At 45.2% G+C, this 25,659-nt stretch overlaps 1 pseudogene; it reads left to right on the top strand.

Annotated features, from left to right (window-relative positions):
• Nucleotides 1-2,385: 2,385 nt before the first annotated feature.
• Nucleotides 2,386-25,659, top strand: part of LOC125092716 (uncharacterized) — a 48,891-nt pseudogene continuing 25,617 nt past the window's right edge.

Genomic DNA, 25,659 nt, shown 5'->3' with positions numbered 1-25,659 from the left:
TGAACTGGGAAAACATCCAAGTTCTCAACTCATTTATTCTGGTGTAATTTAATGAAGGCATGAGAAGTCTTTGGAAAGTTCTATTGAGCCGAGATACTGCAAATTAAATAAATGGTGGAAATGCTAGCACATTTCTCCACAGGATATTCTACATTAAATGAGTAAATCCTAAGACAGGATGTTTGATTTTGAAAAATAAAAAAGACTGTTTCTTGCCTAAACTAGACACTTGGTCTGGTTCCACGTCCTGGGAATGGCATCCACTCCCTGGCATCTGTAACCCAAATGACAACTCTTCCTCCTCCAGTGCTCCTGGATGAGGCTGCTGGCCCAGCCTCCTGGTGCCCTGGGTTTAACCCCCAGGCCGGCTTTGCCCTCTATCCTCCGGTGGTCCTGCCTTTTGTCTCTTATGCACATCCCACGGCACCTCGGTCATTACTACACTGTGCCAGGAGATGTGTGAGCCATGGTTCTGCCATGTCTCCTTTCAATCTGAAAGCCTCCCCTGACTCACTATTACCTAGACGATGAAGCCGAACGTCTCTTGGCCCTTGGCCATAGAGACAACATGGTGACAGGTTCACTGAAATTGTTCTGCAATACCAGATCGCTTCCTGATAATCTCAAGCAAGAGCACGTTCTGCATTCCAGGCTCGGCTGCTTGTCCTGGCCCATCCCCCTGGTGGCTGGATCTCCTCTTCCTGCCTGTCCTCATTCTCCACGAGGACCCCTTAGCACTCTCAGCATGTATGCCTCATCGCCACCTGGACATGAAGGCTTGTCGGACCTGGAGGAGCACAAGATGATCAAAGTGTCTGAAATAAAGCACAGACTGAGCGGTGTTCAGAGACCAGGTGTCCTAGCAGCTGGCGGGCTGCTTTCCTCTCCTCCCCTCCCCCATCCCAATCAGATGACCAGGCCACTGTGGACAGACTGCCAGGCTGCCACACTCCATCTGGAATGCAACCACCCCAGGCAATCCCTTCCTAGCTGTCAGGGCATCTTCCCCGAGCTGTTTTCACTAACAACGCCTTGGACACCAAAATCATGGGCGTTTTGTACACCTGGGTTCCAGGTTCTGACACCAGCTGGGTGTGGAACAATTCAGATTCATTCTGATGTGAACTAACCCCAAGCTGGGGAAGACCCCCCGGTCCCACAAGACCATCCCCCACTTTAGAAACCAGTCACAAGTCCTGGGCCACTCGCACTTCTGCTGGACCAGCTCTAACCTGGGCATTCCAGGACCTACTCCTCATGTTTGATAATTTGCTAGAATGGCTCGCAGAACTCAGGAAAGGGCTCTGCTCACTACTGGTGGTTTATTGTAAAGGCTCCAACTCCAGGACCGTCAGGTGGATGAGAGGCACGGGACAAGCCACGTGGAGAGGGAAGGGGCACTGCCACGCTTTCTTGGGGGGCACCAACCTCCATCACCTCCATGCCTTCACCAACCCAGAAAGCATTTTTGGAATTTTCAGGAAGGTTTCATTATATAGGCACGGTTGATTAATTCATTGGTCATGAGTGATTGACTCAACTTCTAGCCCCTCTCCTCTCCCAGGAAGTCAGGAAGGGGGGGCAGAAAATTCCAGCCCTCTAGCCATATGGGTGGCTCCTGGCCATCATCCCCCTTCCTGGAGCCACCAGCCATGTCACTGGAAAGCAGAAACTACTCTCATTACTCTGACAATTCCAAGGGTCTTCTGAGCTCTGTGCCAGGACACGGGGACAAATGCCTAACACATGTTCCCTGTGTTCTCACGGTTCCTTGCTTCAAACCCTCTCATGGTGCCCCATCCACTCGGAGTAAAGACCAGAGTTTCCCAGTGGCCTGCAAGGTGCATCATGACCTAGCCCCGCTCAGATCTCATCTCCCACCATCGTCCCCAGTCTCACTCTTCAGCGACTGCCAGCTGCTGCTCCTCAAACATAGATGACATGCCCTGCCTTTGGGCATTTGCACCTGTTCTCCCTTTCCCTGGAGCAAGCTTCCCAGATGTGTGAGTGGCTGCCTCCCTCACCACCCAGGACCTCGGATTGAGCATCCCCTTGTCGAGGGGGCTTCCTTGGAAGGAGACAGCAGCCTTCTCCTGGGCACTATCTCCCCTCTCCTCTATGTTTCTCCCAACTGCTCACCATTTCCGACACTCTGAGTCCCCTCACTATTCATTGCCTGTCTCACCTCTGCTCCCCACACTGGAAGTCCAGAGAAGCCCTCTCTGCAGTTCTCTGGGTCTCCCATGCTCTTGCATATAGTGTTTCTTTCCCCTTGTGTTGGCCAGAAAGGGCACCCACCCACGTTACCTGGGTGGGAGTCTGTGAGCATCTGTGCTGCAAAGAAGGCAGGAGGGAAGGAGCGAGGCTGCCTAGGCTCATCCCACCATGACCAAGTGTAAGCTGGCTGATACCCAGAGATGTGGGGTTGGCCTGAGAGAGAACCCCAGGTCTTCTGACTCTCAGTTCCATTCAGTGGACTTCACCATGGCCAAAGGTACCAGCGTGGGCCACCCGTAGGACTGAAACTTGGACCTCATCATCAGACACCAGATCCCACCTGGTAGGTTTTCCCGAGTCAATATTCGTGTCCTGACCTGAGTACATATTACTTGTCAGTGGGGACAGACTGCCAGTGGTGGGACGACCCCGTCAGCCGCCCCTCGCAGGGGCCAGGCCTGCAGGCGGTTCTGGTCCAGGAACAGTGGACGGCAGGGGTGCTGGTGTCATACGAGAGCACAGAGGGTAAGGAAGCTAGTCCGTGGGGACACAGCCCTCCTTCTGCACGCTTGCTGTGGAAGCGACTCAACTTGGTTCCCTCGCACCCTGTGGCTGGCTTGTTGGTTCCAGCTGGGACCATTCCCCGGTGCAGGTGGCCTCACACCTGCTGCAGGTTCAAGTGATGAGCACGAGACACGTCGTGTGTCCCTTTGCTCAAGGTTTTATGATCTTTCTTGCAGTAAATACAAAGACTTCTAATTTTTTAATACCTCAAAGCATAAGAAAAAATAACATGTCTATTCCAATAAACAGTAAGATGTTGATATTATTGATCCCAATTTCTGTTAGTTATGATGCTTGCTGTTCACTTGAGCAGTGGTTTACCAACCGATATCTATGGTACATGAAACACATGAATTATTTTTGGCCATACCATTCTTGTTCTCATGTTAATAGAGATGGTCAGACAGGTGAGCATCTCATATTTTGCTGTTAACAAACTGCTATCTCGCCCTCATATAATATGATTTTTAGTTATCCAGCACTTTATAAAGAGAATGTCATCTTTCAAATCAATCTACAAGTGGCTACCAACCACTTTTTCCACCAAATAGGGTTCTGAACAGCCCCTGGTCAATGATCCTTGGAGTGCTTACTCTAAGAGTGATCAATATTGACATATTGGTGGACAAATCGATCAATAAATGAATTCAAAAGGGGACGGGTTCACCCAAAATTGACTTCTAACTTATGCACCATGTATTATTTTCTTTTTACTTCAGTGTGTGTGTGTGTGTGTGTGTGTGTGACTTGCGATCTGTTCTTCATTTAATCCACCTGTACGATTCTAACTCATTAATCAAATATTAAACTTTCTAAACCATTATATGGCCTGCACTGAATATGCATGCCCTGTAAATTAAGAATGCAAATGTAACAAGCCAGATAAATTAAGGAGTTATCACTCACATAAAATCATTTGTCTCTTTTGCTACAAAAGAAAGCAATCCTGCTCTAGGGCCTGGGAGGCTCAGAGGGTTAAGGGTCCAACTCTGGTATCATCTCAGGTCATGATTTCGGGGTGGTGAGATTGAGTCCTTAGTTGGGCTCTGTGCTCACTGTGGGGTCTCTTGAGATTCTCCCTCTCCCTCTCCATCTGTCCCTCCCCAACTTGCTCTCTCTCCCTCTATCTCAAATAAATAAATAAATAAATACGATTTTTTAAGAAAGCAATTCTGCTTTCTTAACACATCATCAGACGATACTAGTAACTTAATAACTTGTAACCAGGAACATCTCGAACCAAAAAGCTAAGAGGAAGCCAATGCGGGGAGACTGGTGAAATGATGTCTCTGCGCCTGGGATGGAGGTTCCATCATTTGAGAAAAAATATCAGAGGTCTAGAAAGTGAAACAAAACAGAAAGGCATGTGGGCATTTAAAATAAAAAGAGGGAGGACTTAGGGGTAATTTGTGCTTTTGAAGAATTGGTTGCTACAAACTGGGGAGAAATGTGGATCCCTCAATTATCTACTTATTTTAATAAGAGCACATGCTCAGGGTTTCATCCCAGAAGCAAAGCCTCAGAGAGTGGTCCAGAGGGAAACTTCTACCCCACCCCATCCCTGTAGGCACTGAACCATCCCCCTTACAACAAAGGCACGCACTGCAAAGATTGTATTAGGAATGGCACTGGGGGCTCGTGGGAGCCACAAGGGCTGGATGAAATGTCATTCCTAACAGGGGACGGACATTCCAGGCACATCAAGAGCTGGCTGTCTTCCCCCTACCGGGCATGTCTGCTAGCTCTGGGCACTGGATGAGGAACAGGGGTTGGCCAAGGCCAACAACTACCTCTGGAGACAAGAGAAACCAGCAGATCTCTGGCACTTATCCAGAATCAGACCACGGGAGCCTTCCTGAACATGAGACACGGGGTGGTTTTCCTCAGAAGACATCTGCTGAATTTTGTGTGGAAGGAGCCTGCGATGCCAAAACTTCTGAAAAGCAGAGTAAGATCTCCTATAGCCTCAGGGTCTTCAGGAAAGAAAGACCTGTGGCAGTAGGTGCCTGAGATGAGACCTCTACAGGGAGAAGCAAGTAGTCACTGAGGGTCTACACTTGACCCTGGCCTGAGGGTTTCTGTCACATTTGCTGGGAGACCTCTGCTAGGGACATTTGCATGAGATTAAAGTAACAAATTTAGAGATGGGGGGGTTCCTGAAGCACACAGTGATTTCTTCACTGAAGACATTTGAGAGATTTTGAATCTGTTGTCTGTTTGGCTCAAAGGAAGCTGAAAAAAGGAAGTGTATCTTCTCAACCCAACCAGATCCACCATGGATTCTCAAATGAAAGGACTATAGGGGAACTGAAGGTACACTGTATCTCACTAAATTTTATCCAAACTGCCACCCAGTTCTGAGCGAGTGTAACTCTGACTGGTGTAAGGCTAAATACACATCTGAGGAAAAAAAAAAAAAAGAAATGTAAGATGTTCCCTGGTGCATAAATGAAGGAGAACTCTGTCCTCCTAATGTGTCTGTATCATTTTGTTTAGGAAATTTTAAGTTGTAAGTGCTCTGTCCACATCTACGAGATGTGAAAAAGCTAAATCAGACTCTTGGCATCTCAGGGATGTCCTTCTTGAAGATCTTGGAGGTATCTCTTCAAAATACAAACACCAAGGGTTGTGACAACCCATCTTTCTGTTTCAGGGATTCAAGTTTGGACCCTTAGCTCCAAGTGGTAAATTCCTGTTTGTGAAAAAGACACCACAAGTTCTATTTTTTTTTTTTTATAGTTAGGACAATGTACAAGGATGAAATGGATGAGTGTCCCTGGCTGTGGGAAAGGGTGGGATTTTACTCTGCCTTTGCAGCATTAGTGGATTGTCTAATGGTTATACAATGTTAATTTAATGCTTACTCGATAACAAAACAGTTCTTTTGCTTTAAAAAAAAATTGTGGAAATGTTTTCTGGGTTGGCAGCAGGCTTTATTTTTGTGTTTTCCCAGAACTCAATGTGGGGTATTAGCCCCCAAACATCCTCTGACATAGAAGAACCCCTCCAATAGTGGGGAACATCTCTGGGTCCTCTAAGGACGTACCTGGCACACTCTCAGAGTGGAGCCACGCAAAGAGGTAAGATGACAGAGCTGGTAACCAAGAGAGACAAGGGATGATAGAAACAGAATCACAGATGACCTAACTATTAGCAGTGGCAGACAAGGGCTTTTAAATAACTGATTGATGTATTCAAGAGACAGATGGAGAAGATGGAAAATGGAGGGTTTTATCAGAGGATTGGAATGTATGAAAATCAAATAAGCATTCTATAACTGAAACAATACAGTATCTTAAATTATGATATCAGTGGATGAACGTAAGAGCAGATTGGACAGGATTGTTGCACCTGAAGACAAATCAATAGAAAATATCCAAAATATGTAGGAAAGAAAATAAGCATGGAGGAAAATAAAATTATAAGAGACATGTAGAACATGCTCAAACTTTCTACAGGATGTGTAATTGGAGTCTCAACAGTAGAGAATTAACAGAATAAAGTAGAAGAAAAACTCACAGTGTTTAGAGAAATACTGGCCAAGGACTTTCCAGAACTGATGAAAAAATATTAATCCAGAGGTATTTGGTGAGCCAAAACCAAAACAACAACAACAACAACAACAACAACAAAAAAAAAAAAAAAAAAAAAAACAAGAAACAACACCAGACCTTGATCTTTTTAAAGAAAACTATTAAAAATCAATGACAAAGTGAGGCGCCTGGCTGGTTCAGTTGAAAGACCATTCAACTCTTGATTTCAGGGTTGTGAGTTCAAGCCCTATGCTGGATATAGAGTTTCCTCAACAAATAAACTTAGTTTAGTTTAGTCCAGTTTATTCCTTTTTTATTTTTATTTTCTAATATTCATATAGAGTTAAACTTCAAAGTAACCCCGTTTCCCCAACCAATACTATCCCTATAGGCAAACCAATTTTAATCCGCCTTTATCTTAGGAATGTTGAGTCTTTTAACAAAGATATCAAGATACAGGGGCACCTGGGTGGCTCAGTGGTTAAGCCTCTGCCTTCGGCTCAGGTCATGATCTCAGGGTCCTGGGATCAAGCCCCGCATTAGGCTCTCTGCTCAGCGGGGAGCCTGCTTCCCCCTCTCTCTCTCTGCCTGCCTTTCTGCCTGCTTGTGATCTCTGTCCGTCAAATAAATAAATTTAAAAAAAAGATATCAAGATACATGCAGGAAGAATCAAAACAAACTTCCTCGCCCACACTGAGAATTTATAATCACTCTCATATCTTTTCCTTCCACCAGTGTTTCTGTGTTTTTGTGTTAGTCCTGATAGTATATAAATCTTACACTTGGGGCTCTTCCTTTATTTGCCTCTCTCTCTATATATATATATTTTTTCTCTTGTCATATACTTTTATCAGTCTTTTGGTTGGTCTGTTTTTGTTTGTATACTTCATAAATCTTACATTGGGGCCCATTTGGGCTGAACCTTCTCTTTTATCTTCCCTTTCTTTCCTGTGTCTCTCTCTCTCTTTCTTTTTCTTTTCTTTTTTTCTCATTCGGGTGGGGAATCCTGATTTCTCAGAAGTGTTCCAGGTTGAACCTTGACTGCACCACAGTCAATAAATCCAGCTCCATCTGTTCAGTCATCTCTCACCAAAACGACTAGGATGAGGAATGCCCAACAGAAGAAAAATACAGAGAATGGGACGTCTTCAAGAGAGCTAATGACTATCAACATAGACAATATGTCGGAAAGAGAATTCAGGCTAACAATTATCCAGGTAATAGCTAGGTTGGAGAAAGCGATGGATGACCAAATGGAATTGATTTGGGCCGAACTGAAAGCGACCAGAGTTGCTGTTCACAATGTTAGGGCAGAGCTAAAAGCTACCAGGAATGAGGTTCACAAAGCTCTCAATGAGTTCCAATCTAATATACATACTCTCAAAGCTAGGGTAACTGAGACAGAAGATAGAATTACTGATCTGGAGGACAAACAGATAGAGAGAAAGGATCAGGAGGAAGACTGGAACAAACAGCTTCGAAGCCACGAAAACAGAATCAGGGAAATAAATGATGCCATGAAATTTTCCAACGTCAGAATTATTGGAATCCCTGAAGGGGAGGAGAAAGAAAGAAGTCTATAAGATATACTGGAACAGGTTCTTCATGAAAATTTTCCCAATCTCACGAATGGAACCAGCATTCATGTACTGGAGGCCGAACGGTCTCCACCCAAGATTATAGATTCCAAAAAAAATCAAGGCACCTGATAGTCAAATTGAGGAATCATAATTGTAGATATAATCTCTTGAAAGCTGCTAGGACAAAGAGGCTCCTTACTTACAGAGGAAAGCCCTTCAGAACAACGTCAGACCTGTCCACATGGACCTGGCAAGCCAGAAAGGACTGGCAAGATATATTCAGGGCAATAAATGAGAAAACATGCAGCCAAGAATACTTTATCCAGCAAGACTGACATTCAAAATGGATGGAGAGATAAGGAATTTCCAAGACTGGCAAGGCTTAAAAGACTATGCAACCACCAAGTTGACACTGCACGAAATATTAAGGGGGGGGGGGTTCTATAAAAGAGGAAAAATCCTAAGAAACAGAACAGAAATATAGAGACAATCTACAGAAAGAAAGACTTCAAAGTTAACATGATGTCCATAAAAATGTATCTATCAATAATCACTGTCAATATGAATGGCCTAGATGCACCCAAAAAACGGCACAGGGTTGCAGATTGGATAAAACGACTGGACCCATCCATATGTTGTCTACAAGAAACCATTTTGAACCTAAAAATAAACCCAGACTGAAAGTGAAGGGTTGGAGAAGCACCTTTTATGCAAATGGGTCTCAAAAGAAGGCTGGGGTAGTGATTCTTATATCAGATAAATTAGATTTTAAACTAGTCAGAGATACAGAAGGACACTACATAATTCCTAACGGGACTATCCACCAAGATGATCTAACAATTGTAAATATCTATGCCCCCCAATATGGGAGCAGCCAATTACATAAGAAAACTGTTAATCAAGATAAAGAGTCATATTGATATGAATACATTAATAGTAGGAGATCTTAACATGCCTCTCTTAGAAATAGATCATTGAAGCAGAAAATCAATAAAGAAACAAGAGCATTGAATGACACATTGGACCAGATGGACTCGTAGAAATATACAGAACATTCCGCCCTAAAACAACAGAATACTCATGCTTCTCAAGTGCACATGGAACCTTCTCAAGTATAGACCACATACAGGGTCACAAATCAGGACTCAACCAATACCAAAAGACTGAGATTATTCCCTGCATATTCTCAGATCACAATGCTTTGAAACTGGATCTCAGTCAAAGGAAAAGTTCAGAAGGAATTCAAACACCTGGAAGCTAATACCACCTTGCTTAAGAATGCATGGATCAGGGGCACCAGGGTGGCTCAGGGGGTTAAAGCCTCTGCCTTCAGCTCAGGTCATGATCCCAGGGTCCTGGGATCAAGCCCTGCATCAAGCTCCCTGCTTGGCAGGGAGCCTGCTTCTCCCTCTCTCTCTGCCTACTTGTGATCTCTGTCTGTCAAATAAATAAATAAAATCTAAAAAAAAATAAAAAAAATAAAGAATGCTTGGATCAACCAGGAGATCAAAGAAGAACTGAAACAATTCATTGAAACCAATGAGAATGACGACACTTCGGTCCAAAACGTATGGGATACAGCAATGGCGGTCCTAAGGGAGAAATACATAGCAATCCAAGCCTCTCTCAAAAAATTGAAAAATCCAGAACACACCAGCTGTCTCTACACCTTAAAGAACTGCAGAATCAACATCAAATCAAACCAACTCCACACATAGGAAGGGAAATAATCAAGATTAGAGCTGAGATCAATGAGGTAGAAACCAGAGATGCAGTAGAACATATCAGTGAAACTAGAAGCTGGTTTTTTGAAAGAATCAATAAGATCAATAAACCATTGGCCACAGTAATCCAAAAGAAAAGAGAGAAAGCCCAAATTCATAAAATTATGAATGAAAAGGGAGAGATCACAATGAACAACAAGGAAGTAGAAACAATCATCAGAAGTTATTATCAACAGTTATATGCCAATAAGCTAAGCAACGTAGAAGAAATGGATGCATTCCTGGAAAAATATAAACTCTCAATATTGAACCAAGAAGAAATTGACAACCTGAATAGACCAATATCTAGTAAAGAGATTGAAGCACTGATCAAAAACCTCCCAAAAAACAAGAGCCCAGGACCTGATGGATTCCCTGGGGAATTCTACCAAACTTTCAAAGTAGAAATAACGCCTATTGTCTTGAAGCTGTTTCAAAAAATCGAAATAGACAGAAAACTTCCAGACTCTTTCAATGAAACCAGCATTACCCTGAATCCCCAAACCAGGCAAAGACCCTACCAAAAAGGAGAATTTGAGACCAATATCCCTGATGAATATGGATTCTAAGATTCTCAACAAGATCCTAGCAAACAGGATCCAACAGCACATTAAAAAGATTATCCACCATGACCAGATGGGATTCATTCCTGGGCTACAAGGATGGTTCAACATTCGCAAATCAATCAATGTGATAGAACAAATTAATATGAGAAGAGAGAAGAACCACATAGTCCTCACAATTGATGCAGAAAAAAAGCATTTGGCAAAATCCAGCATCCGTTCCTGATTAAAACGCTTCAAAGTATAGGGATAGAGGGAACATTCCTGAACTTCATAAAATCTATCTATGAAATACCCACAGAAAATATCTTCCTCAATGGTAAAAAGCTTGCAGCCTTCCTGTTGAGATCAGGAACACGACAAGGATGCCCACTCTCACCGCTCTTGTTCAACATAGTATTAGAAGACCTAGCAACAGCTATCAGACAACAAAGAGAAATAAAAGGTATCCAAATTGGCAAAGAAGAAGTCAAACTCTCTCTCTTCACAGATGACATGATTCTTTATATGGAAAGCCAAAAAGACTCCACCCCCAAAATACTAGAACTCATACAGCAATTCAGTAACGTGACAGGATACGAAGTCAACGTACAGAAATCAGTGGCTTTCTTATACACTAACAAAGAAAATACAGAAAGGGAAATTAGAGAATTGATTCCATTTACTATAGCACCAAGAACCATAAGATACCTGGGAATAAACCTAACCAAAGAGGTAAAGGATCTGTACTTGAGGAACTATAGAACACTCATGAAAGAAATTGAAGAAGACACAAAAAGATGGAAGGCCATTCCATGATCTTGGATAGGAAGAATAAACATTGTTAAGATGTCTATACTGCCTAGATCAATCTATACTTTTAATGTCATTCCGATTAAAATTCCACCGGTATTTTTCAAAGAGCTGGACCAAATAATCCAGAAATTTGTATGGAACCATAAGAGACCCTGAATCGCTAAGGAAATGTTGAAAAACAAAAATAAAACTGCGGGCATGACGTTACCTGATTTCTACCTTTACTACAAAGCTGTGATCACCAAGACAGCATGGTACTGGCATAAAAACAGACACATAGACCAGTGGAACAGAGTAGAGAGCCCAGATATGGACCCTCAACCCTATGGTCAAATAATCTTCGACAAAACAGGAAAAAATATACACTGGAAAAAAGAGTCTCTTCAATAAACGGTGCTGGGAAAACTGGACAGCTATATGTAGAAGAATGAAATTCAACCATTCTGTTACACCATACACAAAGATAAACTCAACATGGATAAAGGACCTCAACGTGAGACAGGAATCCATCAGAATCCTTGAGGAGTACATAGGCAGTAATTTCTTCAATATCAGCCACAGCAACTTCTTTCAATATATGTCTCCAAAGGCAAAGGAAACAAAAGCGAAAATAAACTTTGGGACTTCACCAAAATCAAAAGCTTCTGCAAAGGAAAGGAAACAGTCAAGAAAACAAAGAGGCAACCCACGGAATGGGAGATATTTGCAAATGACATTACAGAAAAAAGGATTATATCCAGGATCTATAAAGATCTCCTCAAACTCAACACACACAAAATAGGTAATCATATCAAAAAATGGGCAGAAGATATGAACAGACACTTCTCCAATGAAGACATACAAATGGCTATCAGACACATGAAAAAATGTTCATCATCACTAGCCATCAGGGAGATTCAAATTAAAACCACATTGAGATATCACCTTACACCATTTAGAATGGCCAAAATTAACAAGACAGGAAACAACATGTGTTGGAGTGGATGTGGAGAAAGGGAAACTCTCTTACACTGTTGGTGGGAATGCAAATTGGTGCTGCCACTTTGGAAAACAGTGTGGAGATTCCTGAAGAAATTAAAAATAGAGCTTCCCTATGACCCTGCAATTGCTGGTAAATACCCCTATTGGGTATTTACCCCAAAGATACAGATGTAGTGAAAAGGAGGGCCATCTGTACCCCAATGTTTATAGCAGCAAAGGCTACGGTCACCAAACTGTGGAAAGAACCAAGATGCCCTTCAATGGACGAATGGATAAGGAAGACGTGGTCCATATACACTATGGAGTATTATGCCTCTATCAAAAAGGATGAATACCCAACTTTAGTAGCAACATGGACAGGACTGGAAGAGATTATGCTGAGTGAAATAAGTCAAGCAGAGAGAGTCAATTATCATATGGTTTCACTTATTTGAGGAGCATAATAAATAGCATAGAGACAAGGGGAGTTAGAGAGAAGGGAGTTGGTGGAAATTGGAAGGGGAGGTGAACCACGAGAGACTATGGACTCTGAAAAGCAATCTGAGGATTTTGAAATGGCGGGGGGTGGGAGGTTGGGGGAACCAGGTGGTATGTATTAGAAAGGGCACAGATTGCATGGGGCACTGGGTGTGGTGCCAAAACAAGGAATACTGTTATGCTGAAAAAAAAAAAAAAAAAGTAAGGTTTACTTTTTTGGGGCATTAAGATTTCTGTTTTGTGGCTCAGGGGTACCCTGTATGGAAGGATTTGAGAGGAGGGCTCTGCATATGGATGCCCGAAACACCAACCTATGGTTAGGATTTGGGCCTATGGGTATGGCAAGTCTGAACTGCTGGCTCTGGGGCCAGCTATTCCAGTGGCTTATTGGAGGATGGGACTCAGGTTGTGTCAGACTGCATAATATTGTCCAGGGTGGTATATGAAAGTGGTGTGGTATCATGGGCCATGCATGTTTCCCCTGATCTAAGGGTTTTGCACAGCTCCATAACACATGGTTTCCTTCTGGAGGGCATGGAGAGTCCTGTGGGGTGGATCCAGAGTCCCCAATCTGGAGGGATTGCATTCCAGGACTCAAGGAATGGAATTCTGAAAATCAAAGCTCAGTGTTTGGTTAGGGTGTAGGGTATGAATACCGATCTGCAGATTCTAAGGCGACCTCCCAGATTCTGAAGTTAGGGTGAGTCCCAGGCATTCGCTCAAACCTTACAAGATTTTGCATCCACCTGGGCTGACAAATATGTGGATGTCCTCTTGTGTTTGGAATTTTCTCCTGCTGAGGTTGTTGTGCAGCTACCAAAAGTATGGTTTCACCTTGGGGGATACACGGAGTTCTGTTGCATGGCTCAGGGGTCCCCATATGGAAGTATTTGAGAGCAGGGCTCTGGGTATGGATGCCTGAGAACCCAGCGTAGGGTTAGCATTATGGACTAGGGGCATGGAAGATCTGATCTCCTGACTCTGGGAGTGGCTGATTGGACGTCGGGGCTCAGGCTGAGGAACAAAATGTGTATTAGTGTCCTGGGTCGGGTTCTGTAAATCAGGGAGGCCTTGTTGTCCATGCAGGTTTCTCCTAAACTGGGAGTTTTGTACAGCTCCAAATAGTATGCTTTCATTCTGGGGAGAGAGGGAGACCTGCTGTATGAATCAGGGGTCCACATATGGAGGTATTTAAGAGCAGGGTTTTGGGAATGGATTCCTGAAAACCCAGCCTAGGTTTAGTATTAGTGACTAGGGGCTTGGGAGGTCTGATCTGCCGACACTGTGGCCAGCTACGTGGGTGGCTGACTGGAGGTCGGTCTGAGGGACAGAATGTGTATTAGTGTCCTGAGTCGAGTTCTGAAATTGTAGAGGCGTCATTTTCCATGCAGGTTTCTCCTAATCTAGGGTTTGTGTGCAGCTCCAGGGAGCATGTTTTCCTTCTGGAGGGTAGGTAGGGACCCAAGGTGTGGCTCCAGAGTATTCTATCTGGAGTGCCTGTTGGCCAGGCCTCTTGGGACTGAAGTCTGACAACCAAAGTTAGGGTTAGGGTTAGGTCGTAGGGCATGGCAGGCCCAATCTACAGAGGCCGAGTTGAGCTCCTGGGGATGTGAGGTGAAGGCAAGGGTCAGGAGGTCGCTCAGGCTGGAGTTTGTGTCCATGCTATCCACATAATGTGTGGGTGGCCTCATGGGGCTATGGAGTTTTGCCCCACTCTGGGCTTTTTGTGCAGTTCCAAATACTTTGGTCTATTCTGCAGGATAGGTGGTGTCCAGTTTTATGGCTCAGGGGTCCCCTATATGCAGGGATTTGAGAGTAGGGTTCCAGGTATGGATGCTTGAAAACCCAAACTACTATAAGGGTTAGGTCCTAGTGGCATGGCAGTCCTTATATCCAGGCTCTGGGGTGAGCTACTCATAGTGCTGTGTTGAAAATGTCGCTCAGGCTAAGGATCACAATGGGTGTTTTTGTCCAGGTCGGCCTGCAAAAGTGGGCGTGATCTCAGGGTCTACTCAGTTTTCTTTGAACTCTGGGGGTTTTACAGAGCTCAAAAAGGCAAAGTTTCCTTCTGGGGGCAGGAGCCATTCTGTTTTGTGGCTCACACATCCCCCTTGTGGAGTGACTCGAGTGGAGGGTTCTGGGTATGGATGCCTGAAGCCCAAACCAAGGGCTTGGATTAAGGCCTAGGGGCATGGCAGATACGATCTGCTGGCTCTATGCCAGCTGCCCCAGTACCTGATTGGAAGACGGGACTTAGGTTGTGTCAGACTGCATATTAGTGTCCAGGGTGGAGTACGAAAGTGGGGTGGCATCGGGGGCCATGCAGTTTTCCCCTGATCTAGGGGTTTTGTGCAGCTCCATAGGGCAAGGTTTCCTTCTGGAAGGCAGGGAGAGTCCTGCAATGTGGTTCCAGATTCCCTAATCTGGAGAGCTTGCAATCCAGATCTCAACGGATGGAATTCTGAAAACCCAAGTTTCCTTTATGGTAAGGGTGTAGGGCATAGATCCTTGATCTGCAGAAGCTGAGGCAAGCTCTCCAGATTCTGAAGTTAGGGTGAGTGTCAGGCAAGTTTGCCCTAATCGAGGGGTTTTGTACAGCTCCATAGGGAATGGTTTCCCTATGGAGGGCAGGGAGAGTCCTGTGGGCTGGCTCTGGAGTCCTCAGTGTGGATTCCTTGCATTCATGGATTCAAGGGATGGCATTCTGAAAGCCCAAGCTCAGTTTATGTTTAGTGTATAGGGCATCGATCTCCGATCTGCAGATGTTGAGGTGAGCTTTCCAGATTCTGAAGTTAGGGTGAGTGTCAGGCATTCCCTTAGACCTGACTAGAATTTGTGTCCATTAAGGGTGCAGAATGTGTGCTCCAAATAGTATGATTTCATTCTCTGTGAGAGGTAGAGTCCTATTGTATGGCTCATGGGTCCCCATACAGAGGGATCAAGAGCAGGGCTCTGGGTATGGATGCCTAAAAACCCAACCTAGGGTTAATAATAGGGACAAGGGGTATGGCAGAATGATCTGCTGACTCTGGGACAAGCTAGGTGGCTGAGCAAGTAGGTGACTGATTGGAGGACAGGGCTCATGCTGTGGGAAAGAATGTGCATTAGGCTCCAGTGTCATGTTCTTAAATACGTGTGACCTCAGTAGATGTGCCAGTTTCTCCAAATCTGGGGGTTTTGTGCAGCTCCATTGAGCATGGTTTCCTTCTGGAGTGTAGGGAAAGTCCCATGGTGTGGTTCTGGAGTTTTCTTTCTGGAGTGCTTGTGGGACACAGCTCTTGGAACAGAAGACTGAAAACCGAAGCTAGGGTTAGGGTTAGGGTTTAGGTCAAGGCAGCCTAATCTTCAGATGCTGGGGGAGCTCCCAGGGATCTCACTTTAAGGTGAGTGTCAGGGGTTGCTCTGGTTGGACTGTTTGTCCATGTGATCCGCCAAGAGTGTGGATGCCCTCATGGGGCCATGGAGTTGCTACTGCTCTGGGGTATTTGCACAGTTCCAAATAGTTTGGTGTATTCTGGTTGATAGGTGCTGTCCTGTTTTATGGGTCAGTGGTTCCCCATATGGAGGTACTTGAGAGCAGTGCTCTGGGAATAAATGCCCGAAAAACCAACCTACATTTAGGGTTAGGAACAAGAGGCATGGCAAGCCTTATATCCTGGATCTGGGATGTGCTACCCATACAGCTCTGTTGAAAATGTGTCTCAGGCTAAGGGTCATAATGGGTGATTGTGTTCAGAGCGACAGGCAAGAGTGGCCATGGCCTCAGGTCAATACAGATTTCTTTCAATCTTGAGGGTTTACATAGATGCAAAAGCATGGTTTCCTTCTGGCAACCAGGAATATTTATGTTTTGTAGTTGAGGAGCCCCTCTGTGGAAGTATTCAAGGAGAGAGCTCTAGTTATGGATGTCTGAAACCCCAAACAGGGTTGGAATTCAAGTCTAGTGGCATGGCAGGTCCGATGTTTTGGCTTTGGGGCCAGCTCTCCCAGTGGCTGATTGGAGGACAGGACTCATGTTGTTTCAGACTGAGTATTAGGGTCCAGGGTGGGGAACAAACATGGGTGGCATCCTGGGGCATACAAGTTTGCACTGATCTACAGGTGTTGTTGGGCTCCATAGGGCACGATTTCTTCTGCAGGGCAGGGCAAGTCCTGTGGAGTGGCTCCAGAGATCCCATTCTGGAAGGAATGCATTCCAGGTCTCAAGGAATGGAATTCTGAAAACCTAAGTTCAGTGTACAGTTAGGGTGTAGGGCATGGATCCCCATGGTGCAGATACTGAGGTGAGCTTCCCAGAATGTGATGTTAGGGTGAGTGTCAGGCATTAGTTCAAACCAGACTATAATTTGTGTCCACTAGGGCTGCTGAATGTGTGTGTGGCCTCCTGGGGCCATGGAGGTTTCTCCTGCTCTGTGGGATTTGCAGAGCTCCAAATAGTATGATTTCATTTGGGGGAGATATGGAGTCCTTTTGTATGGCACAGATGTCCTGATATGGAGGGATTTGAGAGCAGGACTCTGTGTATGGATGCTGGGAAACCCATCCTGGGGTTAGCATTAGGGACTAGGGGCATGGCAGGTCCAATCTGCCGACTCTGGGGCCAGCTACATGGTGGATGACTGGAGGTCGCTGCTCAGGCTGAGAGATAGAATGTACATTAGTGTCCAGGGTCAGGTTCCATCAATGTTTCTCCTAATCTTGGGGTTTTGTGAATCTCCATTTAGAATGGTTTCCTTCTTAGGTTAGGCAGAGTCCCATGGTGTGGTTCCTCAGTTCTCTATCTGGAGAGCTTGTGGGCCAGGACCATTGAGACAGAAGACTGAAGACTTATGCCAAGGGTAGAGTTAGGGCCTAGGTCATGGCAGGCCCAATCTACAGATGCTGAGGCAAAATCCCAGGGATCTGAGGTTAAGGTGACAGTCAGGAGGTCGCTCAGGCTGGAGTTTTTGTCCATTCAATCCACCGAATGTGTGGATGGTCTCATGGGGCCACAGAGTTTTCTAGGGCCATGGCCCAGACCTCCTGTCAGCCTCTACAATAGCTAGCAACATATCCAGCAGATCGGACATGCCATGGCCCTAGGCCATCATCTCTACCCAAACTGCTTTTGCAGGCATCTGTCCCCAAATCTTATCTCAAATCCCTGAATATGGGGGAACCTGATGCACAAAACAGTACTCCTCCTCCATGAGAGGAAACCTTGCGTTGGGTTGAGCGTAGAACTCTTAGAGTCAGACAAACCTGCATGGCCCATGGCTACGCCCACTCATGAGGGTGGCCTTGGGCTCAAAGTTACATTGAGATCCTCAGGCTGAGCCATGTTTTCATATAAGGCCCAACAGTAGCTGGACTAGGAGTCCGCAATTCAGGATTGTCATGCCCCTAGGGCCAAATCCTAATCAAAGGGAAGGTTTTCCAGGAGCCTATATCCAGAGCCCTGTTCTGGATTTCTATTTTTGGTGGACCCCTGAGACAATAAACAGGACTCCTCCCTTCCCAAAGCATGACACCAAACTATTCGGAGCCCGGGAAATCCCCACAGAAGGATAATTTTCCATGGCCCCATGAGGCCACACCTACATTCTGCTGCCATCCCAGACACAAAATCCAGATCAAAAGCCTGAGCTACCACTCACACTCGCCCTAATTTCAGATTCCGAGGAGCTCCCCTCAGGGTCTGCAGATCAGGCATTCCATACCCTCAGCCCTAACCCTGAACTGAGTTTGTGTTTTCAGACTTCTGTCCCCAGAACCCTGGCCCACACACCCTTCAGGCTGGTGCCTCCAGAGCCACACCACAGTACTGAGTCTCCCCTCCCAAAGGAAACTGTGCCCTTTACAGTTGCCAAAACCCTACATATTAGGAGAAACCTGCAAGGCCCTCAAGGCCGCCCAATATCGTAAGGTGACCTGGAAATAATGCGCACTCTGACACATCCTGAGCACCTACATCCAGTCAGACACCCAAGTGGATGGCCTAGAGACAGGATATTGAAATTAACATGTCCCTAGTACCTAATCTAAACTCTAGCATTGGTTTTCAGTCATCTGTCCCCAGAGACCTGGTCTGAATACCAACATAATGAGGTTCCGGAGGCACAAAAGAGAACACCCCCTGTCCCAGAAGGGAAGTTTGCTATATGGAGCTGTGTCAAAGACTCAGGGGAGGAGAATCCTTCATGGACCCTGAGCCACGGCCAAAATCCAAGGTGTCCCTGGACACAAACCTGCATTGTAACCAATCAGCATGAGACTCCATTTCAACTCAATCCCCTGGGTAGTTTGCCTCAGAGCCAGCGGATCGAACCTGCTGTGTTCCTAGTCTGCAATGGTAACATGGGGTGTGATTTCCCAGCATCCACGCATAGAGCTGTGCTATCGAATCATTCCATATGAGGGACACTGCAGCCATCAAACAGGACTCCCCCTGTCTTGCAGAAGGAAACCTTGCTGTTTGGAGCAGCTCATGACACCCAGAGTGGGAATACCTCCATGGACTCATGAGGCCACCCCTCCCTTAGGATGCCATCATGGACACAAACTCCACCATAAGCAAATGTCTGACACTATCCCTTACCTCAGATGCTGGAGAACTTGATTCAGCCTCTGCAAATTGTGCCTCCCATACCCTAGGCCCCAACCCTAACCCTTGCTTGTGTTTTCAGTCTTCCCTCCTGAGAGTCCTGGTATACAAACCCTCCAGATTGGGAATTCTGGTGTCACAACGCAGCACACTGCCTATATTTCAGAAGGGAAAAGTGGCCTCTAGGACTGCACAAAAACCCAAAAGAGGATCAATCTGCATGGCCCGCAAGGGCCAAGAAATTTAATAAGCCAGTGGTGCACTAATGATCTGTCTGGCATAGCTAAGCCCTGACCTTCTGACAGCCACGCATGTAGCTGGCCACTTATCCAACAGATCGTACCTGCCATGCCCCTAGGCCATCATCTCTACCCAACCTGGTTTTATAAGCCTGTGTCCCCAAAGGCCTGGGCTCAAATTCCTGCATATCGGGAAACATGATCCACAAATTAGAAGTCCACCTGCCCTGCAGCAGGAAACCTTGCTATTGGGATGTGTGTAAAACCCTCAGAGTAGGAGAAACCTGCATGGCCCATGAGGCCCCACCCACTGTTGAAGGCCGCCCTGGGCACAATCCCACATTGTGACCCTCAGCCTGAGCCACGTTTTCAACTAAGCCCCATCAGTATCATGACTTTGAGGCAGCATATGAGGCTTGTGGTGACCCTAGGCCCAAATCCTAACCCAAGGTTGGGTTTCTAGGCACCCATACACAGAGACTTGCTGTCGAATCCCTCTCGTTTTTTATATTTTATTTATTTATTTGATAGAGAAATCACAAGTAATCTGAGAGGCAGGCAGAGAGAGAGGAGGAAGCAGGCTCCGTGCTGAGCCGAGAGCCTGATGCAGGGCTTGATCCCATGACCCTGAGACCTTGACCTGAGCTGAAGGCAGAGGCTTAAACCACTGAGCCACCCAGATGTCCCTCTCAAATCCCTCTTTATGGGGACCCCTGAATTTGAAAACAAGATTCTCCCTATCCCCCACAAAGATAGCATGCTATTTGGAGCTGTGCAAAACCCCCAAAGAGGGAGAATCTTCCATGGTCTCCTTCCATGAAAGTTTCCCTACCTGGGGTTTACATGCAGCTCCAAACAACAAGCTTTACATTTGAAGACAGGAGGTGTTGTGTTCTGTAGCTCAAGGATCTCCAAATGTTTGAGTTTAAGACAAGGCCTCTGGGTACAGATGCCTGAAAACCTAAGCTATGGTACAGATTTGGGCTTAGGGGCATGTCAGATTCAATCTTCTGTCTCTGGGCCATCTACCTGTGTGTCTGATGGGAGGTAGTTGCTCAGGTTGTGTGAGACCGTGCATTTTTGCCCAGAGCATCCTACAAATTGGGGTAGCCTCAGGGCCTTCTAGGTTTCTCCTAACCTGAGGTATCTTGAAGCTCTATAGGGCCCAACTTCCTTCTGGAGGGCAGGCCGATTACTGTGGTGTGGCTATGGAATACCCCGGCTGTAGGGTTTGTGGTGCAGGACTCTGGGGACAGAAATCTGAAAACACCAGCTAGGGTTAGGATAATGGCTGAGGGTATGGCAGGCCCGATCTGCAGACCCTGAGTAAAACTCCTCAGGATCTGACATTTGGGCGTGTGAGGCAGAAAATCAGGCTTTGCCTCTGGTTTTTGTGTCTGAGAAGGGCAATAAATGTAGAGGGTACCTCATGGGGCCATGGAAGATTCTCCCTCATGGGGGTGTTTCACAGCTCCAAATAGCATTCTGTCATTGTGGGGGAAAGGAGAAATTGTGTTTTCTGATTCAGGGGTCCCCATGAGGAGGGATTTGAGAGCAGGGCTCTGTGTATATGTGCCTAGAAACCCAACCTTGGATTAGGATTTGGGCCTAGGGTCACCACAAGCCTCATATGCTGCCTCAAGGTCATGATACTGATGGGGCTTAGTTGAAAACGTGGCTCAGGCTGAGGGTCACAATGCGGGATTGTGCCCAAGGTGGCCTTCAACAGTGGGTGGGGCCTCATGGGCCATGCAGGTTTCTCCTACTCTGAGGGTTTTACACACATCCCAATAGCAAGGTTTTTCTGCTGCATGTGAGAGCTTCCATTTTGTGGATCATGTTCCTCCATATGCAGGGATTTGAGACCAGGTCTCTGGAGACAGTTGTCTATAAACCCAGGTTAGGTAGAGATGATCACCTAGGGGCATCATAGGTCTTTTCTCCTTGATAGGGTGCTATCTACCTGTGTGGATCACAGGAGTCAGGGCCCAGGCTTTGGTAAACAGAATATTAGTGCTCAGTGCAGTTTATGAAATTGCGGTGCCCTTGTAGGCCATGCTGGTTGATCCTCCTTTGGGGTTTTTGTGCAGTTTCAATGGCCACTTATGCCTTCTGAAATGCAGGCAGGGCACTGCGTTGAGGCTCCAGAATTCCCAATCTGGAGGGCTTGTTCACCAGGACTCTGGGGACGGAAGACAGAAAACACAAGCTAGGGTTAGTGTTAGGGCCTAGGGCATGGCAGCCTCGATCTCTAGAGCCTGAGACCAGATCACGGGCATCAGAAATAAGGGATAGGCTGGAAGGAGTCAAGATGGCGGAGAAGTAGCAGGCTGAGACTACTTCGGGTAGCGGGAGATCAGCTAAATAGCTGATCTAAAGATTGCAAACACCTACAAATCCAACGGGAGATTGAAGAGAAGAAGAACAGCAATTCCAGAAACAGAAAATCAACTACTTTCTGCAAGCTAGGACTGGCGGAGAAGTGAATCCAAAGCGACGGGAAGATAGACCGCGGGGGGAGGGGCCGGCTCCCGGCGAGCAGCGGAGCACGGAGCAAAATCAGGACTTTTAAAAGTCTGTTCCGCTGAGGGACATCGCTCCAGAGGCTTAACTGGAAGCCCAGGCGGGGTCAGCGCGGCCTCAGGTCCCGCAGGGTTGCAGAAGGATCGGGGGTGTCTGAGTGTCGCAGAGCTTACCGGTATTCGAACGGGGAAGCCGGCTGCAGAGTCAGAGCCGAGGAGTGACTCTCAGCTCGGGGTTGCCTTGAACCGGTCGCAGGCTCGGTCAGCTCGGAGCGTGGCCGGAGGCCAGGGTGGCGGGAGTCATTGGGCGCTGTTCTCTGGGGGTGCACTGAGGAGTGGGGCCCCGGGCTCTCGGCTCCTCCGGGCCGGAGACGGGGAGGCCGCCATCTTCATTCCCGTCCTCCAGAACTCTACGGAAAGCACTCAGGGAACAAAAGCTCCCGAAAGCGAACCCGAGTGGATGACTCAGCGCGGCCCCGGGTAAGGGCGGTGCAACTCCTCCTGGGGCAAAGACGCTTGAGAATCACTACAACAGGCCCCTCCCCCAGAAGATCAATGGGAAACCCAGCCAGGACCAAGTTCACCTACCAAGGAGAGCGGCGGAATTCCAGAGGAGAAGAAAGCAAAGCACTGAACTCATGGCTTTCTCCCCATGATTTTTGAGCCTTGCAGTTAATTTAATTTTTTTTTCTTTTTCAATTTTTTTTCTTTTTCTCTTCTTCTGCTGAATTTTTTTTAACTTTTACCGTTTACTTTTTTAAACGTTTTTTAAATAGTTTATCTAATATATATATTTTTTCCTCTTTTTATATTTTTTCTTTATCGGCTTCCTTTTTTTTAATAGTTTTTTTTTTCCTTTCTTTCTGAACCCTTTTTTATCCCCTTTCTCCCCCCTCACAATTCGGGATCTCTTCTGATTTGGCTAAAGCATATTTTCCTGGGGTTGTTGCCACCCTTTTAGTATTTTACTTGCTCCTTCATAAACTCTTATCTGGACAAAATGACAAGGCGGAAAAATTCACAACAAAAAAAAAAAGAACAAGAGGCAGTACGAAAGGCTAGGGACCTAATCAATACAGACATTGGTAATATGTCAGATATAGAGTTCAGAATGATGATTCTCAAGGTTCTAGCCGGGCTTGAAAAAGACATGGAAGATATTAAAGCAACCCTCTCAGGAGATATAAAAGCCCTTTCTGGAGAAATAAAAGAACTAAAATCTAACCAAGTTGAAATAAAAAAAGCTATTAATGAGGTGCAATAAAAAATGGAGGCTCTCACTGCTAGGATAAATGAGGCAGAAGAAAGAATTAGCGATATAGAAGACCAAATGACAGAGAATAAAGAAGCTGAGCAAAAGAGGGACAAACAGCTACTGGACCACGAGGGGAGAATTCGAGAGATAAGTGACACCATAAGACGAAACAACATTAGAATAATTGGGATTCCAGAAGAAGAGGAAACAGAGAGGGGAGCAGAAGGTATATTGGAGAGAATTATTGGAGAGAATTTCCCCAATATGGCAAAGGGAACAAGCATCAAAATCCAGGAGGTTCAGAGAACCCCCCTCAAAATCAATAAGAATAGGTCCACACCCCGTCACCTGATAGTAAAATTGACAAGTCTTAGTGACAAAGAGAAGTCCTGAAAGCAGCCCGGGAAAAGAAGTCTGTAACGTACAATGGTAAAAATATTAGATTGGCAGCAGACTTATCCACAGAGACCTGGCAGGCCAGAAAGAGCTGGCAAGATATATTCAGAGTACTCAATGAGAAAAACATGCAGCCAAGAATACTATATCCAGCTAGGCTATCATTGAAAATAGAAGGAGAGATTAAAAGCATCCAGGACAAACAAAAACTGAAAGAATTTGCAAACACCAAACCAGCTCTACAGGAAATATTGAAAGGGGTCCTCTAGCAAAGAGAGACCCTAAAAGTAGTAGATCAGAAAGAAACAGAGACAATATACAATAACAGTCACCTTACAGGCAATACAATGGCACTAAATTCATATCTCTCAATACTTACCCTGAATGTTAATGGGCTAAATGCCCCAATCAAAAGACACAGAGTATCAGAATGGATAAAAAAACAAAAACCATCTATATGTTGCCTACAAGAAACTCATCTTAAACCCGAAGACACCTCCAGGTTTAAAGTGAGGGGGTAGAAAAGAATTTACAATGCTAATGGACATCAGAAGAAAGGAGGAGTGCAATCCTTATATCAGATCAATTAGATTTTAAGCCAAAGACTATAATAAGAGATGAGGAAGGACACTATATCATACTCAAAGGAACTGTCCAACAAGAAGATCTAACAATTTTAAATATCTATGCCCCTAACATGGGAGCAGCCAACTATATAAACCAATTAATAACAAAATCAAAGAAACACATCGACAAGAATACAGTAATAGTAGAGGATTTTAACACTCCCCTCACTGAAATGGACAGATCATCCAAGGAAAAGATCAACAAGGAAATCAAGGCCTTAAGTGACACACTGGACCAGATGGACATCACAGATATATTCAGAACATTTCATCCCAAAGCAACAGAATACACATTCTTCTCTAGTGCACATGGAACATTCTCCAGAATAGATCACATTCTTGGTCCTAAATCAAGTCTCAACCGGTATCAAAAGATTGGGATCATTCCCTGCATATTTTCAGACCACAATGCTCTAAAGCTAGAACTCAATCACAAGAGGAAATTTGGAAAGAACCCAAATACATGGAGACTAAACAGCATCCTTCTAAAGAATGAATGGGTCAACCAGGAAATTAAAGAAGAACTGAAAAAATTTATGGAAACAAATGATAATGAAAACACAACGGTTCAGAATTTGTGGGACACAACAAAGGCAGTCCTGAGAGGAAAATATATAGCGGTACAAGCCTTTCTCAAGAAACAAGAAGGGTCTCAGGTACACAACCTAACCCTACACCTAAAGGAGCTGGAGAAAGAACAAGAAAGAAACCCTAAACCCAGCAGGAGAAGAGAAATCATAAAGATCAGAGCAGAAATCAATGAAATAGAAACCAAAAAAACAATAGAACAAATCAACGAAACTAGGAGCTGGTTCTTTGAAAGAATTAATATGATTGATAAACCCCTCGCCAGACTTATCAAAAGGAAAAGAGAAAGGACCCAAATAAATAAAATCATGAATGAAAGAGGAGAGATCACAACGAACACCAAAGAAATACAGACAATTATAAGAACATACTATGAGCAACTCTACGCCAACAAATTTGACAATCTGGAAGAAATGGATGCATTCCTAGAGACATATAAACTACCACAACGGAACCAGGAAGAAATAGAAAGCCTGAACAGACCCATAACCAGTAAGGAGATTGAAACAGTCATCAAAAATCTCCAAACAAACAAAAGCCCAGGGCCAGACGGCTTCCCGGGGGAATTCTACCAAACATTTAAAGAAGAACTAATTCCTATTCTCCTGAAACTGTTCCAAAAAATAGCAATAGAAGGAAAACTTCCAAACTCATTTTATGAGGCCAGCATCACCTTGAACCCAAAACCAGACAAGGATCCCAACAAAAAAGAGAACTACAGACCAATATCCTTGATGAACACAGATGCAAAAATTCTCGCCAAAATACTAGCCAATAGGATTCAACAGTACGTTAAAAGGATTATTCACCACGACCAAGTGGGATTTATTCCAGGGCTGCAAGGCTGGTTCAACATCCGCAAATCAATCAAGGTGATACAACACATTAATAAAAGAAAGAACAAGAACCATATGATACTCTCCATAGATGCTGAAAAAGCATTTGACAAAGTACAGCATCCCTTCCTGATCAAAACT

The sequence above is a fragment of the Lutra lutra genome, unplaced genomic scaffold (assembly GCF_902655055.1).
Source record: "Lutra lutra unplaced genomic scaffold, mLutLut1.2, whole genome shotgun sequence".
In the NCBI taxonomy this organism is placed as follows: Eukaryota; Metazoa; Chordata; class Mammalia; order Carnivora; family Mustelidae; genus Lutra; species Lutra lutra.
This window is presented reverse-complemented; position numbering and strand designations above follow the sequence as displayed.